This window comes from Eleutherodactylus coqui, chromosome 5 (assembly GCF_035609145.1).
Source record: "Eleutherodactylus coqui strain aEleCoq1 chromosome 5, aEleCoq1.hap1, whole genome shotgun sequence".
Classification (NCBI taxonomy): Eukaryota; Metazoa; Chordata; class Amphibia; order Anura; family Eleutherodactylidae; genus Eleutherodactylus; species Eleutherodactylus coqui.
This window is the reverse complement of record NC_089841.1, coordinates 4,593,493-4,612,389: the sequence shown is the minus strand read 5'-3', so window position 1 is coordinate 4,612,389 and position 18,897 is coordinate 4,593,493. Positions and strand designations below refer to the sequence as shown.

The following is an 18,897-nucleotide window of genomic DNA, read 5'->3' as shown; positions in this document are numbered from 1 at the left end:
CTTGTATCACAGAGCAGCGGAAGAACATCTCCTGGGCAGATGGATGCAGATTACTGTTACTGATGGGAGGTCAGAATTTGGCACAAGCAGCATGGATCGCTGACCCCTTCCTGTTAGCCGGTCAGAACAAGTCAGCACCGCCATCTAATCTGCACCAACTCCAAGAAGCTGCCTGTCCGTGGGGGCCGGTATTCCTGCAGAGCGGTGTCCTCACCGCATGGAATCTATGCCACACCGAACTGCTGCGGTGCTGATGGCCGAAGGAGACCAACACTACTAGATGGGGGTCTCTAGTAAAGTGGCCAAACAATGCAGTCACATGATAACATTCTCTACTGTCTGCAGCCACCACTAGGGGGAGCACATAAGCCTACTGACCACTGTCTATACTTTGAACTTGCAGGGGTTACCCAGGACTTAGATACTAATGACGTATGCTTAGAGTGGGTCCATATCAGATTGGTGGGAGTCTGACTACTGGGAGCACCGCCGCTTGCCTGTTTGTAGAGGCTGCAGAACTAAAGCCTCTCCTTCAGCCTATAATGTCCTGTTCATTAGCCACATGGTGTTATGCTGCTCAAGTGAATGAGATTGAGCTACAATTAGAGATGAGCGAGCACCAAAATGCTCGGGTGCTCGTTACTCGGGACGAAATTATCGCGATGCTCGAGGGTTCGTTTCGAATAACGAACCCCATTGAAGTCAATGGGCGACCCGAGCATTTTTGTATTTCGCCGATGCTCACTAAGGTTTTCATGTGTGAAAATCTGGGCAATTCAAGAAAGTGATGGGAACGACACAGCAACGGATAGGGCAGGCGAGGGGCTACATGTTGGGCTGCATCTCAAGTTCCCAGGTCCCACTATTAAGCCACAATACCGGCAAGAGTGCCCCCCCCCCCCCCTCCCAACAACTTTTACTTCTAAAAAGCCCTCATTAGCAATGCATACCTTAGCTAAGCACCACATTACCTCCAACAAAGCACAATCACTGCCTGCATGACACTCCACTGCCACTTCTCCTGGGTTACATGCTGCCCCCCCCCCCCCCCCACACACACACGACCCAGTGTCCACAGCGCACACCAAAGTGTCCCTGCGCAGCCTTCAGCTGCCCTCATGCCACACACTGGCCTCATGCCACACCACCCTCATGTCTATTTATAAGTGCGTCTGCCATGAGGAGGAACCGGAGGCACACACTGCAGAGGGTTGGCATGGCTAGGCAGCGACCCCCCCCCCATAAAAGGGGCGGGGCGATAGTCCACAATGCTGTACAGAAGCAATGAGAAATCCAATCCTGTGCCACCGCCAACAGGAGCTGCACACGTGGGCATAGCAATGGGGAACCTATGTGCCACACACTATTCATTCTGTCAAGGTGTCTGCATGCCCCAGTCAGACCGCGTTTTTTTATAAATAGTCACAGGCAGGAACAACTCCGCAATGGGAATTCCGTGTGCACCCACAGCATGGGTGGCTCCCTGGAACCCACCGGCGGTACATAAATATATCCCATTGCAGTGCCCTGGACAGCAGAGCTAACGTCAGATTAAATGCAGGTCTGCTTCGGCCCACACTGCATGCCCCAGTCAGACTGGGGTTCTTTAGAAGTGGACAGATGTAGTTACAACTCCGTGTGGACCCACAGCATGGGTGGCTCCCTGGAACCCACCGGCGGTACATAAATATATCCCATTGCATTGCCCAACACAGCTGAGGTAATGTCATGTTTAATGCAGGTGGGCAAAATATTAATTGGATTACACTGTAGGCGAGGGCCCCAAAAAATTGGTGTACCAACAGTACTAATGTACATCAGAAAAATTGCCCATGCCCAACCAAGAGGGCAGGTGAAACCCATTAATCGCTTTAGTTAATGTGGCTTAATTGGTAACTAGGCCTGGAGGCAGCCCAGTTAAAATAAAAATTGGTTCAGGTGAAAGTTTCAACGCTTTAATGAGCATTGAAACGTATAAAAATTGTTTAGAAAAATTATATGACTGAGCCTTGTGGGCCTAAGAAAAATTGCCCGTTCGGCGTGATTACGTGAGGCTTCAGGAGGAGGAGCAGGAGGAGGAGGATGAATATTATACACAGATTGATGAAGCAAAAAAGTCCCCGTTTTGGATGGTGAGAGAGAACGATGCTTCCATCCGCGGGTGCAGCCTACGTATTGCTTACGTATCGCTGCTGTCCGCTGGTGGAGAAGAGAAGTCTGGGGAAATCCAGGCTTTGTTCATCTTGATGAGTGTTAGCCTGTCGGCACTGTCGGTTGACAGGCGGGTATGCTTATCTGTGATGATTCCCCCAGCCGCACTAAACACACTCTCTGACAAGACGCTAGCCGCAGGACAAGCAAGCACCTCCAGGGCATACAGCGCGAGTTCAGGCCACGTGTCCAGCTTCGACACCCAGTAGTTGTAGGGGGCAGAGGCGTCACGGAGGACGGTCGTGCGATCGGCTACGTACTCCCTCACCATCCTTTTACAGTGCTCCCGCCAACTCAGCCTTGACTGGGGAGCGGTGACACAGTCTTGCTGGGGAGCCATAAAGCTGTCAAAGGCCTTAAAGAGTGTTGCACTGCCTGTGCTGTACATGCTGCCTGATCTCCGCGCCTCCCCTGCTACCTTGCCCTCGGAACTGCGCCTTCGGCCACTAGCGCTGTCGGATGGGAATTTTACCATCAGTTTGTCCGCCAGGGTCCTGTGGTATAGCAACACTCTCGAACCCCTTTCCTCTTCGGGTATGAGAGTGGAAAGGTTCTCCTTATACCGTGGGTCGAGCAGTGTGTACACCCAGTAATCCGTAGTGGCCAGAATGCGTGTAACGCGAGGGTCACGAGAAAGGCATCCTAACATGAAGTCAGCCATGTATGCCAGGGTACCAGTACGCAACACATGGCTGTCCTCACTAGGAAGATCACTTTCAGGATCCTCCTCCTCCTCCTCCTCCTCAGGCCATACACGCTGAAAGGATGACAGGCAAGCAGCATGTGGGTGGGTAGGACGTGAGCGGTCCCAGGCTCTGACTCTGTCCCAGCCTCCACTAAATTCACCCAATGTGCCATCAGGGAGATATAGTGGCCCTGCCCGCCTGTGCTTGTCCACGTGTCCGTTGTTAAGTGGACCTTGGCAGTAACCGCGTTGGTGAGGGCGCGTACAATGTTGCGGGAGATGTGGTCGTGCAGGGCTGGGACGGCACGTCGGGAAAAGTAGTGGCGACTGGGAACTGAGTAGCGCGGGGCCGCCGCCGCCATCATACTTTTGAAGGACTCCGTTTCTACAACCCTATACGGCAGCATCTCCAGGCTGATAAATTTGGCTATGTGCACGGTTAACGCTTGAGCGTGCGGGTGCGTGGCGGCGTACTTGCGCTTGCGCTCAAACACTTGCGCTAGCGATGGCTGGACGGTGCGCTGAGACACATTGGTGGATGGGGCCGAGGACAGCGGAGGTGAGGGTGTGGGTGCAGGCCAGGAGACGGTAGTGCCTGTGTCCTCAGAGGGGGGTTGGATCTCAGTGGCAGGTTGGGGCACAGGGGGAGAGGCAGCGGTGCAAACCGGAGGCGGTGAACGGCCTTCGTCCCACCTTGTGGGGTGCTTGGCCATCATATGTCTGCGCATGCTGGTGGTGGTGAGGCTGTTGGTGGTGGCTCCCCGGCTGATCTTGGCGCGACAAAAAGTTGCACACCACTGTTCGTCGGTCATCTGCACTCTCAGTGAAAAACTGCCAGACCTTTGAGCACCTCGGCCTCTGCAGGGTGGCATGGCGCAAGGGGGCGCTTTGGGAAACAGTTGGTGGATTATTCGGTCTGGCCCTGCCTCTACCCCTGGACACCGCACTGCCTCTTGCAACCTGCCCTGCTGCTGCCCTTGCCTCCCCCTCTGAAGACCTGTCCTCAGTAGGCGTAGCAAACCAGGTGGGGTCAGTCACCTCATCGTCCTGCTGCTCTTCCTCCGAATCCTCTGTGCGCTCCTCCCTCGGACTTACTGCCCTTACTACTACCTCACCGATAGACAACTGTGTCTCATCGTCATCGTCCTCCTCACCCACTGAAAGCTCTTGAGACAGTTGCCGGAAGTCCCCAGCCTCATCCCCCGGACCCAGGGAACTTTCCAATGGTTGGGCATCAGCCACGAAAAAACTCCTCTGGTGGGCGAGGAACCACTGCTGCCCAATCTGAGCAGGGGCCCGAGAACAGTTCCTGGGAGTCTGCCCGCTCCTCAGAATGTCTCATTTTCATGGAGTGAGGAGGCTGGGAGGAAGGAGGAGCAGCAGACAGAGGATTCTGAGTTGCAGCAGTGGACGGCGCAGAACTGCGTGTGGACGATAGATTGCTGGAAGCACTTTCTGCCATCCAGGACAGGACCTGCTCACACTGCTCATTTTCTAATAAAGGTCTCCCGCGTGGACCCATTAATTGTGCGATAAATGTGGGGACGCCAGAAACGTGCCTCTCTCCTAATCCCGCAGCAGTCGGCTGCGATACACCTGGATCAGGAGCTCGGCCTGTGCCCACACCCTGACTTGGGCCTCCGCGTCCTCGGCCGCGTCCACGTCCTCTAGGTCTACCCCTACCCCTCAGCATGCTGTATTACCAGTAATTCAGAAACAGAACGCTGTGATTAAATGTGCCGCTTATTGGCCTGTGGTTGGAGGCTGACTTCGCTTACAGAATGCCAGGAAATTATTTGGCGCAAGCCTGCTGTAACACTTAGCTGGCTGCGTATGATTTTGTAGAACTACTACACCCAGCACAGACAGACCCAGAACACTGAGCACAGTGACAGGCAGGCCAAATAGATTTTTTGGCCAAATTTTTTTAGCAAAGGCCCACTGCCTATATTCAATCAATAATATTAATATGTCTTCTGTCCCTGCCTCACAATATATGTCTTCTGTCCCTGCCTAACCACCACTTCTGTCCCTGGAGTATTACTGCAGGGCGCAATGCTCTGCACGGCCGATATACCAAAAAAAAAAAATGTGCACCACTGCAAAAAGCAGCCTCCACACTACTGCACACGGTTAGATGTGGCCCTAAGAAGGACCGTTGGGGTTCTTGAAGCCTAAAATACTCCTAACACTCTCCCTATAGCAACTCCAGCAAGACAGCACTTTCCCTGATCTATGTCAGAATGCATCTGTGGCGAGCCGCGGGAGGGGCCGATTTTTATACTCGGGTGTCACCTGATCTCCCCAGCCACTCACAGCAGGGGGGTGGTATAGGGCTGGAACATCACAGGAGGAAGTTGTAATGCCTTCCCTGTCTTTCAATTGGCCAGAAAAGCGCGCTAACGTCTCAGAGATGAAAGTGAAAGTAACCCGAACATCGCGTGGTACTCGTTACGAGTAACGAGCATCCCGAACACGCTAATACTCGATCGAGCATCAAGCTCGGACGAGTACGTTCGCTCATCTCTAGCTACAATACCAGACACCGCCACTCGGAAATGTATGGTGCTGTGTATTTGTAGAAAAAACATCCAAAGAATTCACCTGAGTGCCCTGGCCTCTTCAAAAGGCTGATTGGTGGGATGTCAGGGGTCAGACCTCCACAGATCTAATATTGATGACTTATCCTGAGGGTACAATAATAATATCTGAGTCCCAGAAAACCCCTTTGGTAATAAAACACCATGCAGCAAGCTTCAGAGCTCCCCCTACTGGTTACTGCAGACAGCACAGAATTTATCATGTAACTTTATGTCTTTGCAGAGGATTTGGGGCTGATGAAGTTAAGGGAAATATCCCGGCAGGGGTGGAGCTTGTGTGTTGTATGGATTCTGTTACTTTGTATCCAATTTCTCTGCTGATTGATCCAATAATATGTGTATTGGGAGTGGAGCAACCAATCCCCTATATACAGACAGAGTCCATGAGGGCATTCTGGAAGACCTAGGAGACATGAATATTTAGGGCAGAGACCCTCGGTTCACCATTCACTCCAGCAGTTATATTTTGTATTCCACAGATCAAATCGCAGAGGTTTATAGTTGGGGAGTATCACCAGGACAAGGTTCCTCTCGCAGACGCATCTTTTCTTCTCTGCACAGCCCTCGTCCATCAAGTTCCCATTTCTGATTTGCCAACAACTTTCCCTGTTTGTCCTACAATAGAAATCACAGTAAAAAATATTAAACAGGACAAAGATGTCAAGAGACCTCGGACTGTACGTCAGCACACACTCATAGCGGCCACCGGCTGCTGACCCAGAGCCCACCGGTGACACATCCACCAGTAGCGGAGGGCAGGCCGCTTCATGGTGCAGTGCTCCATTATAACCACTGGGCCACTATTACCAGAGATCTCAGATTGTACGTCAGCACACACTCATAGCGGCCACCGGCTGCTGACCCAGAGCCCACCGGTGACACATCCACCAGTACCGGAGGACAGGCCGCTTCATGGTGCAGTGCTCCATTATAACCACGGGGCCACTATTACCAGAGACCTCGGACTGTACGTCAGCACACACTCATAGTGGCCACCGGCTGGTGACCCAGAGCCCACCGGTGACACATCTACCAGTATCGGAGGGCAGGCCGCTTCATGGTGCGGTGCTCCATTATAACCATGAGGCCACTATTACCAGAAATCTCAGATTGTACGTCAGCACACACTCATAGCGGCCACGGGCTGCTGACCCAGAGCCCACCGGTGACACATCCACCAGTACCGGAGGACAGGCCGCTTCATGGCGCGGTGCTCCATTATAACCACTGGGCCACTATTACCAGAGATCTCAGATTGTACGTCAGCACACACTCCTAGTGGCCACCGGCTGCTGACCAATAGGCCAGCGGTGTCACATCCACGAGTACCGGAGGGCGGGCCGCATCATGGTGCGGTGCGCCATTATAACCACAGGGCCACTATTACCAGAGATTCCAGACAGTACGTCAGCACATACTCATAGCGGCCACCGGCTGGTGACCCAGAGCCCACCGGTGACACATCTACCAGTACCGGAGGGCGTCTACTTCATGGTGCAGTGCTTCATTATAACCACAGGGCCACTATTACCAGAGATCTCAGACAGTACGTCAGCACACACTCATAGTGGCCACCGGCTGGTGATTCAGAGCCCACTAGTGTCACATTCACCAGTATCGGAGGGCAGGCCGCTTCATGGTGCGGGCTCCATTATAACCACAGGGCCACGATTACCAGAGATCTCAGATTGTATGTCAGCACACACTCATAGTGGCCACTGGCTGGTGACTCAGAGCCCACTGGTGACACATCTACCAGTACCGGAGGGCGGCTACTTCATGGTGCGGTGCTCCATTATAACCACAGGGCCACTATTACCAGAGATTCCAGACAGTACGTCAGCACACCTCATAGCGGACACCGGCTGGTGACCCAGAGCCCACCGGTGACACATCCACCAGTACCGGAGGGCGTCTACTTCATGGTGCGGTGCTCCACTATTGTCTGTTTTCTCTTCTGCTGTCTTGTCTCTCCCCTCTCTTTTCTTTTCTCTTGATATGCAACTTGATGCTGCAATCAAAAACTGTACCACGGCCCCACCTGCCACGTGCCTGATAGGCCGTAAAATAATTGATGAAACAGCCAGTGACTGCAGGTGATGCTCCTTTAAATGGGAAGTCTGAGGTGGCTGGTTAATATTGAGCAAGGAGCTAAAGGGTTAAGGAAAAGGGTCGTTGGCTGAGAATATAAGAGCTGGAGAAAGAGGAGTGGCCATCCTCTGCCTGTGCTGTTTGAAGTCCCTGCCCTATCCAGACCCTTTTTGGTTGGTTGGTTGTTTTTCTTTACAGATTTGAGTGTCAAGTCGTCCTAGCAGTTATGTCGTACAAGGCGGAGTTTGGGTCCATGCCCGGGAGGTTTAAAGCAGAAGGTCCTCAGGCGGGGCTTTTGAAGGAGTTTTGCCATGGATAAAATAGTTACAGTTCAATTAGTGGAGAAGTGGAGCAGGGATACGGTAAAACGTACGTTTGTTTTAAATAGAGCTGAGGCCGGCCCCACTTACCCACACAGTTTGGTTTAATGCTGTTCTTTCGTTATGGGTAAAAGCATCCTTGGGAAAGTGTAAAGTTGGTTAATCTACAGGCAGTAGATATAATGCTGCTGTTTTCTAATAATCTCCCTATGGAGAACAAAGGATCTGAGCGCAGATAAGGCTATTCAGCGAAGGCTTCATTCACATAAGTACCTACTTAAATACCAATTAATTTTTATGCAAAATGATTGCTCAAGGCTGTCGCTAATACTGTCGTTTGAGTGATCTTTGAGCAATCATCGCTCCGTGTAATTGGCCTTAACTGCTACTTCTGCTCCCTTGTTACGCCCCCGTTTTGTTCCTCTCCTTTCTCTCTCCTTTTCCCCATTCCCCTTGTTTTTTCCTATTCTCTCCTGTTTTCCCCTCTTCTGCTGCTATTCTTTCTCCTTCCCTCCCCTTTCCACCCTCCACCTCTCCCTCCCCATATATTTGTCCTCTCCTGTCTTCTGCCTTCTGCAGACAGCGGAGCAGATTTTCTAATACTCTTAGAGAGGACAGATTTGACAGTCTTAACATGTTCCAGATCTATCAGTGGTTCTCCTGGAAGGTAAATCGGGGCACTTTTAGGCGCTTTTCACTAACTTTATACCATCTATTAGTTGGTTTACTTTTTGGCAAACTTGCATTTAAGCCACTCCCTCTTTCCTGACAAGCCACACCTTTTCCCTATAAGCCAGGCCCTTTGCCAAGCATGGAACACTGGATTATTGTTTTAGGTGCATTTTCTATATAACGTGTCAAAAATGAGATGCAACATTATACATCAAAAATGCACCAACGTTTGGCGCACTTTCCAAAAAGTGCACTGCAGCATCTTTTGTGCCACGTGATCGAATACAGCATATACTGCAGTTACATAAGACGCTGTATTTTGGTAGCAGATCCACCTTAAGAAGCTGCGCCAACTGGTGCTCAAAACATCGCTTTATATGTGGAGAAAATAAAGGGATTTCTAGTACGAGTTAAAGGACGAATGGCTTTTGACCCCCTGCATGCTCAGTAAGCCCTCCCTTTGTGAAGATTGTGCTGGACATTCGGGTCTGAATCCATACATTTGGCGCACACCTTTCACGGCTTCCCAGCTCTTGGTGTATGGATGTGCTGCTGACAACACTTCAGCTTTGTGCTGGGCGTCGTGAGTATAGGTCTTCTAATAGACAGAGGTAAGAATACATCACCGACTCACCTGTACTCATTTGGCCACTCCCAGATGCGGCTGCGCTGCTCCCATCTTAATTCCTTCCCGACCCAGCAATCTTCGGTTTTATTAGACAGAAAATCCTGAAAATAGTGATCAATTATAAATCAAGAGCTGTCAAAGCTGACTTCCCAACTACTGAACAACAAGAAAAAGGACAACTCTAGTGAGACACGGTGCTTGGTGGCAAGGTTTCTTATCAGGCCCTTCCCCTTTTACACTAAGCCACACTCTTACTGTCCCCATCACAAAAACAGTGGCCCTCAGTAACCCCCATCACAGTAATAGTGCCCCTCAGAGACCCCCTCACAGTACTAGTGCCCATCTCAAAGTGATTGTGCTCCTCAGTGACCCCCCTCACAGTAACTGTGCCCCTCAATAACCTTCTCACAGTTAGTGTCCTTCAATGATCCTTTCAGAGTAATAGTGATACTCTGACAGTAATAGTGCCCCTGAGTGACCCTCTTATGGTAATAGTCTTTCAGTGACCCTAACAGTAATAGTGCTCTTTAGTGATCCCCTAACAGTAACTATGCTCCCTCGAATGATCCTCTCCCAATATTATTACCCCCAGTGATTATCTTATAGTAATAATGACCCCCTCATAGCAATAGTGCCTCTAGTGACCCCCTCACAATAAATAGGGCGCCTTGGTCACTCCCTCACAATAAATAGTACCTCTCAGTGCCTTCACAGCAATAGTGCCCCTTAGTGATCAATTCAGAGTAATAATGCTCCTCAGTAACCCCACTTACAGTAAAAGTACCCCTCAGTGAACCCCCTCACAGTAATAGCGTCTCTCCATGACCTCACAGTAAGAGCACCCCTCAGTGACCCCCCTTGCAGCAAAAGTGCCCCTCTGTGACCCCCTAACTGTAATAATGCCGCACAGTGATCTTTCACAGCAATAGTGCCCTTCAGTTACCCATCACGGTAAGAGCGACTCCCTCACAGCAGTAGTACTTCTCACTGTTTTCATGTGGTGCAATGCAACTTTTACAGTAGGAAATCCTACTTTAGAAGCCCTAAAATAAGCCCTAGCTGCATTAAAAAAAAACAGCACCTAACAGCCGCTGTCCACTCTGCCGTATGTCTTCTCTGCAGATCTCGGCACTTGCTCGTAGTTTTCTCTCAGTGCTTCCTGGTCAGCGGTTCAAAATACCCATGTCCAGGGAGCAGTGGCTGTGATTGGTTCTCGAGCACTGCGGCTCAGCCAATCAAAACCGATGCTCGATGAACCAATCACAGCTATTCAATGAATGTCTGATTGGTTCTTGAGCGCTGTGGCTCACTCAATCAGAGGCAGCGTTTCTTGGAGGTGGAGTTTTTCAAACCCCTGACCAGGAAGAGTTGCCTGAAGACAAGTGCCAGGGACCTGTAGATTTAATGGGGTCTCTCCATAAATATGCATGTGTTTGTCTTGTGCCTTTGTATTGTCAGTGTCTTCTGTGTGTATGCATTGTGGTGTGTACTGTACCTCTACAGCACTGAATGGGTTATGTCTGAAAAATGTATCCTGTTGTGTGTCATATGACTGTTATATATTTATTTATATTTCCAAGAGGTTCTGCAGGAGAGTGCTTTTGAGTTTGTATACAAAAGAGTTGATCTGGCAAGAGTTTGAGTTGGAGTTTGGTGAAGAGAGAGAGCCTTTTAGTGAGTAGGAAAAACAATACCTCATCCTACGAGAATCCCTAGGATAGAAGAGGCAGAGTGATGACCTAATGTCTACACTGGGAGCAAGTCCAAGGCATCCTCGGTGCTAAAATGAAGATGAAGAACAAGGGAGAGAGAGAGGAACTGCCAGGCAGTAGAGATGACCGAGCACCAAAATGCTCGGGTGCTCGAGTCGCACGTTTCCCAATGCTCGAGGGTTCGTTTCGAGTGACGGACCCCATTGAAGTCAATGGGCAACTCGAGCATTTTTGCTCCGCATAGCTGATGAATTGTCAAACACCAGAAAACATCAGAAAGTCACAGAAACAGATAGGGCAGGGGCAGCATGCATGGCTGCATCTCAGGCTCCTAGGTCCCACTATTAGGCCACAATGGGGGCATAAGTCTGGCATCACCCCCCTAACAATTTTTACTTCGGTCAAACCCTCATTAGCAAGGCACACCTTAGCTAAGCACCACACTACCTGCAACCAAGCACAATCCCTGTCTGTGAGACACACCGCTGCCTCTTCTCCTGGGTTTCATGCTGCCCAACCCCCCCGCACAACCCTGCGTCCACAGCGCACACAAAATTTTCCCTGCGCAGCCTTCAGCTGCCCTCATGCCACACGCTGGCCTCATAGCCACACCACCCTCATGTCTATTTATAAGTGTGTCTGCGATGAGGAGGAACCGGAGGCACACACTGCAGAGGGTTGGCAAGGCCAGGCGGCGACCATCTTTGAAAGGGGCGGGGCGATAGTCCACAATGCTGTTGAGAATCGATGATAAATTGACGTACGATCATCATTCCAATCCCGTGGCAGCGCAGTCGCAAAATTGTCAGGAGCCGCAAACGTGGGCATAAAGGGGACTCAGGTGCCAGCACTTCTACACATCTCCACAATGCAGCAGCGCATACTAACACCAAAGGTTTGTTTGAAGCAGGAGGTGTCGCAAAAGTAACCACCACAGGTATACAGTGGCCCTGTGAAAGTCTCATGAAATTACTAATGCTTCCTGTGAACGCTCTAATCCAGTATCTCGGATAACTGTGGTAATTTGTAGCACGAGAGATAATACATGCCGACCAACACAGATCCCCAGACCCCAAGAAGGAGGAGGAGGTGTCATAATAAGCCTGAGAAACCATGACCGAGGTAGGACCCACAATACTCTGTGTGGGAATCACACAGTGACCCAAGGTGCCGTGAGTTACATAGCAATGGGAAATCCATGTGTCTCCACACAATTCATTCTGTGTAGGTGTCAGATAGCTCAATCAACACCGCAAGGCGAAAGCCATCTGCACTATGCACCCTGCCCAAGTCAGTCAGTGTATTTGTGCCAGACAGGTAAAACTCCGCTATGGGAAGTCTTTGTGCACCCACACCAGAGGCGAGCCAAAGGAACCCAAGGAAAGTATTAAACATGAAGCAATTACAGTGCCCAAACATGGCAGACTTTCACTCCGCCGAGGACCACGGCCTCTGCCCACACCCTCAGCAATCGTGGGCATAAAGCAGACTCCGATGCTAGTGCAGCTGTGAATGTCTCATTAGTGCAGTCACACTCCTTTTGTTTGGCCCAAACCAGTGCCTCAGATAACTGTGGTAACACGAGAGCAAATACATGATGCCCAGTGCTGATCCCCTGACCCCAAGCAGGAGGAGGAGGTGGCATTACAAGGCCAAGAAACCATGACCGAGGTAGGACCCGCTGTAGTCTGCGTGGGAAGTATGTGAGCGGGCCCTTGGTCAGGCTCGGTCCCAGCCTCCATCTTGTGTGACCCAAGGTGCCCTGAGTTACATAGCAATGGGAAATCCATGTGACCCCACACAATTCATTCTGCGTAGGTGTCAGAAAGCTCAACACCGCAAGGGGAAAGCCATCTGCACTCTGCACCCTACCTAAGTCAATCAGTGTATTTGTGCCAGACAGGTAAGACACCGCTATGGGAAGTTTTTGTGCACCCATAGTATAGACAGACCCTAGTAACATTTCTGTAGCAGAAGAATAGGCAGACCCCAGTAACATTTCTGTAGTAACAGTATAGACAGACCCCAGTAACATTTCTGTAGCAGAAGTATAGGCAGACCCCAGTAACATTCCTGTAGCAGAAGTATAGGCAGACCCCAGTAACATTCCTGTAGCAAAGGTATAGGCAGACCCCTGTAACATTTATGTAGTAAAAGTATAGGCAGACCCCAGTACCATTTCTGTAGCAGAAGTATAGGCAGACCCCAGTACCATTTCTGTAGCAGAAGTATAGGCAGACCCCAGTAACATTCCTGTAACAAAGGTATAGGCTGACCCCAGTAACATTTCTGTAGCAAAGGTATAGGCAGACCCCCGTAACATTTCTGTAGCAGAAGTATAGGCAGACCCCTGTAACATTGGTTACCAAGAGTGTAGGTGAAGGCCGGAAAATTAGTTAGATAACAGTATAGGCGTGGGCCAGAAAAAGTAGTGTACCAAGAGTACAAGTGTACCCCTGAAAAATTGCTCAACTGCGAGGGCAGGTGAAACCCACAAATATTTTTTTAAAGATACAGCTCGCTGTAAAAGTATCAATACTGTGTTAAAGTATCAATACTTTTGAAAATATGAAAAATTGTAAAAAAAATGTAGCGATCATAGAAAATGGCCGTTACTTACTGGGTGAGGAGTGCATATAGATGCATCCTCCTCTCACCATGCAGGTAGCTGACTACCAAATGGCAGAGCCAATAACACCTGTGCAGGACACCGATAAAACAGCCACTCACACTGCCTCCTGATAATGAGGGGGGTGGATGCTTGGTGTAAACTCCCACACATAGTGGATACAGGGTGCCAGACCATTCTGATATATGTAGTTCACCATGCAGACCAGCAACCTATTAATGACGCCATGATAATTCGGCGGGTTGCCCTGCTTTTCCATCAGTGAACCACATTGGCACTGCCACCCTGGGCTCCCCCTGGAGTCTTAATGCCACACTGCATGTGAATGATAGATAATAACTGCAAGGCATTGGTTGGATGTTGGCCAAGACACATGAGCCCACTAACCACTTCACGGTTCCTTGCATTGTAGTGGGTCCCTACACTAATATAAATGCATCACAGAAGGGGAAATCAAGAAATAAAAACAATCACAGAAAATGGCCGTTACTTACTGGGTAAGGAGGGCATATAGATGCATCCTCTCACCATGCAGGTAGCTGACTACCAAATGGAGGAGGCAATAACACCTGTGCAAGACACCGATAAAACAACCACTCACACTGCCTCTTGATAATGAGGGGGGTGGATGCTTCGCATACACTCCCACACATAGTGGATACAGGGTGCCAGACCATTCTCATATATGTAGTTCACCATGCAGACCAGCAATCTATTAATGATGCCATGATAATTCGGCGGGTTGCCCTGCATTTCCATCAGTGAACCACATTTTGGGCCGCCAAAAAATTGGCAGTTCAGCGTGATGACATGCTGTTTTAGGAGGAGGAGTAATAATATCCGAGAGTGATTCACAAAGCTTATTCCCCCCCCCCCCCCCTTTTTCCAGTGATAGAGAATGCTTTTGTATCTAGTTGCAGCGAAAAGAATCATTAGGTTCGGCTGCTCTCAAAGCTGAGGAAATCCAGTCTTTGTTCATCTTTATGACTTTAAGTATGTCGGCACTGGCAGTTGACAGGCGGGTACGCTTATCCGTGATGATTCCCCCAGCTGCACTAAACACCCTCTCCGACAAGACACTAGCGGCAGGGCAGGCCAGCACCTCCAGGGCATACAGCGCAAGTTCGTGCCTCGTGTCCAGCTTTGACACCGAATAGTTGTATGGAGCAGAAGGACGGTGGTACGATCGGCTACGTACTCCCTGACCATCTTTTTACAGTGCTCCCTCCGACTCAGCCTTGACTGGGGAGTGGTGACACAGTCTTGCTGGGGAGCCATAAAGCTGGCAAAGGCCTTGGAGAGTGTTCCCCTGCCTGCGCTAGGCATGCTGCCTGATCCCCGCACCTCCTCTGCTACTTGGCCCTCTGAACTGCGTCTTCTGCCACTAGCGCTGTCAGATGGGAACTTTAGCATCACTTTTTCCACCAGGACCCTGTGTTATTGCATCAGTCTCGTACTCCTTTCCTCTTTGGGAATGAGAGTGGAAAGGTTCTCCTTATACCGTGGGTCGAGAAGGGTGTACACCCAGTAATCCGTGTTGGCCAGAATGCGTCTAACGTGAGGGTCACCAGAAAGGCAGCCTAACATGAAGTCAGCTATGTGTGCCAGGGTACCTGTACACAACACATCGCTGTCCTCACTAGGAAGATGACTTTCAGGATCTTCCTCCTCCTCCTCTTCAGCCCATAAACGCTGAACAGATGAGAGGCAAGTATCATGGGTACCCTCTGCAGTGTGCCCAGCTGTCTCTTCCCCCTCCTCCTCCTCCTCCAAAACGCGCTGAGATATAGACATGAGGGTGGTCTGGCTATCAAGCGACATACTGTCATCCCCCGTCTCCTGTTCCAACCGCAAAGCGTCAGCCTGTATGCTTTGCAGCAAACTTCTCAGCAGGCAAAGCAGTGGAATGGTAACGCTAATGATTGCAGCATCGCCGCTCACCATCTAGGTAGACTCCTCAAAGTTTCCGAGGATCTGGCAGATATCTGCCATCTAGGCACACTCCTCAGTAAAAAATTGGGGAGGCTGACTACCACTACGCCGCCCATGTTGCAGCTGGTATTCCACTATTGCTCTACGCTGATCATACAGCCTGGCCAACATGTGCAGCGTAGAAATCCAGCGTGTTGGCACGTCGCACAGCAATCAGTGCTCTGGCACTGAAACCAATGTTGCAGGGTCCTCAGGGTGGTAGCGTCCATGGTAGACTTGCGGAAATGTGCGCAGACGTGGCGCACCTTGCTGAGTAGGTCAGACAAGTGTGGGTAGTTTTTCAGAAACTGCTGAACCACCAGATTGAAGACGTGGGCCAGGCATGGTACGTGTGTGAGGCTGCCGAGCTGCAGAGCCGCCACCAGGTTACGGCCTTTGTCACACACGACCATGCCTGGTTGGAGGCTCAGTGGCGAAAGCCAGAGATCGGTCTGCTCTGTCAGACCCTGCAACAGCTCGGGGGCCGTGTGCCTCTTGTCACCTAAGCTGATTAGTTTCAGCACGGCTGGCTGACGCTTGCCGACAGCTCTGCTGCCGCGCCGTGCGCTACCTGCTGCTGGCGACGTGCTCACATTTCTTAATTGAGAGGTAGAGGTGGCGGAGGAGGAGGAGAGGGAGGGTTTGCAGAAGGTGGCATAAAGTGCCGCAGATACCAGCACTGAAGTAGGACCCGCTATTCTGGGTGTGGGTAGGACATGAGTGGTCCCAGGCTCTGACTCGGTCCCAGCCTCCACCAAATTCATCCAATGTGCCATCAGGGAGATATAGTGGCCCTGCCCACCAGTACTTGTCCCCCTGTCCATCGTTAAGTGGACCTTCCCAGTAACCACGTTGGTTAGGGCACGATTTATGTTGCGGGAGATGTGCTGGGTAGGGCTGGGACGGCACACTGGGAAAAATAGTGGCGACTGGGGACCAAGTAGCGCGGGACCGCTGCCACCATGATGTTTTTGAAAGACTCAGTTTCCACAAGCCTGTACGGCAGCATCTCCAGGCTGATTAATTTGGCAATGTGCACGTTTAAAGCTTGTTCGTGCGGGTAGGTGGCGGCGTATTTGCGCTTTCGCTCAAACGCTTGTGTTAGCAACAGCTGAACGCTGCGCTGAGAGACATTTGCTGGATGGGGTGGAGGACAGTGGAGGTGAGGGTGTGGGTGCAGGCCGGGAGCCACTCATGCCTGGGTCCTGAGAGGGGGATTGGATCAGTGTGGCAGGTTGGGGCACAGGGAAAGAGGCAGTAAATGGCATTCGTCCCACCTTATGGGGTGCTTGGCCATCATATGCCTGCGCATACTGTTGGTGGTGAGGCTGGTAGTGGTGGCTCCCCGGCTGATCTTGGTGCGACACAGGTTGCACACCACTGTTTGTCGGTTGTCCGCGCTCTCACAAAAAACATCCACACCTTTGAACACCTAGCCCTCTGCACGGAGGCTTGCCGCGAGGGGGTGCTTTGAGAAACAGTTGGGGGATTCTTCGCTCTGGCCCTGCCTCTACCCCTGGCCACCGCACTGCCTCTTCCAACCTGTCCTGCTGCTGCACTTGCCTCCCCCTCTGAAGCCCTGTCCTCAGTAGGCTTAGCAAACCAGGTGGAGTCAGTCACTTCATCGTCCAGCTGTTCTTCCTCTGAATCTGCTGTAAGTACTCGGCGGTGACTTGATCTCGCCTGCCACTCACTGCTGTGAGGTGGGATAGGGCTGGCACGTCACAGGAGGAAGTGGTAATGCCTTCCCCGCATGCTATTGGCTAGAAAATGGCACTAAACATGCGGGGAAAGGAATGCAATTGACTCGAGTACCGCGTGGTGTTCGTCTCGAGTAACGGGCATCTCGAGTTCGAGCATCAAGCTCGGACGAGAGTGCTCGCTCATCTCTACCAGGCAGCTCTAAGTGTAACAACTAACTGTGAGTGTGTAGTTGCAGAGAGCTGGAGAGAGAGTGAAGAGAGTTCCCAGGAGCAGAACCCCACAGATAACTGGGACTGTGGCTTCTTTTGCTATCCTGTGAATCCCCCCGTTCACACCACTATTTTGTCTACATCGGTGTCCTGCTGGCTGATGTAAAGTTTGTGAACTGTTGACAGTGTATTTAAGTAAACAAGCTTTACCGACCTTCCTGGTTTTGTTCAGAAAGTTATCCCTTTATGTGCTCACTGGTTGGACCGACAGACTAATAAAATTAAAATTTAGCCTTTATTGTGTAGTTTAAAATCAATCTATGAACAGACAAACATACATTTATGACCACGAAATATAAACCCGTGAGAGTTAATCCCGCACAGGGAATAGTTTATGGATATGTCACGAGGTGATGGCTCGATACCCGTTACATATGCAGGTTCTATAACCTCACTTTCTTATCCTGTTGCCGAAAGGATACTGTCAATATTTTATATAGAGTTTTTTCATCTCCAGCAGAGAATGGCCACGGTTCTACTGAGGATTTTATCAGTCACTTGACACTTATTTTTCAGAGGCAAATGTCATCTATTTTACTCATTAATAGCCCTCAAATATTTGACCCTGATTTTTCAAAAAAGGATGTCATCCCTGTTCAAAGGTGACATCTATTTTGCTTATGATTTCATATATATCAATATCCCTATGTGTGGACTATTTTATTTCAACTTCTGGATTCACCGCAGAGGACGGAACGGTGGCGTCACGAGTGACAAAAAGGACTCTAAGGTAAACCGCATACTGGGTTTTCCTGTGAAACTCCTCCAGCAGTAACTTGGTCTAGTCCTGAGCTACCCCCAGGGGAGGAGATGGTTGAGCCCCGAGACAAGGCCTTAATCTACCCTGCTATGTCCTCGGCTGTGGGCCCGCTCCTCGGATGCTGTATAGACAACATGTGCAGCGGAGTGGACAGTGGCAGTTAGCTGATGTTTTTGTTTTTAATGCAGCTGGGGCTAATTTTCAAGGTAGGGCTTATATTTTTAGCCTCCCCCAAAAATTGGCAAAAGAACGCTTTAAAAATCGCGATATCCCCGTGAGAAAACACAGTGATATCGCATAGACTACTGTTGCGATATCGTGTTGCCTGCGTTTAAGAGGCCTAATAGTGCCCTCAATGATCCCCTCACAGTAATAGTGCCCCACAGTTACCTCTTATAGTAATAGCACCGCTGAACACATGGCCCAGAAGTAAACCCTCATCAGATCATTGGGGCGTACCTTAAGCTTCTGATCATTCCATTGGACGACAATAAGGTTGGTGTCTCTATTTTTACAGGACTGGTCACATTGCATCCAGCTTTTCACTTCATCTGTGATGAGTAAACATTTTCTGCCAACTAGAATCCAATTTTCTGGGCAAATATCTGAAATATATAGACATTCCGCATGTGGATATACAGATGT

The 18,897-nt window shown here is 50.3% G+C and overlaps 1 long non-coding RNA gene across 1 annotated transcript; it reads right to left on the bottom strand.

Moving 5' to 3' along the window:
- Positions 1–6,015: 6,015 nt before the first annotated feature.
- On the bottom strand, positions 6,016–18,803 carry LOC136626859 (uncharacterized). Its single transcript, XR_010792692.1, has 3 exons — positions 18,712–18,803; positions 9,214–9,308; positions 6,016–6,111 (listed from the first exon to the last, which is right to left on the bottom strand). It is a non-coding gene; the product is annotated as an uncharacterized lncRNA (long non-coding RNA).
- Between the last annotated feature and the right edge of the window lie 94 nt (positions 18,804–18,897).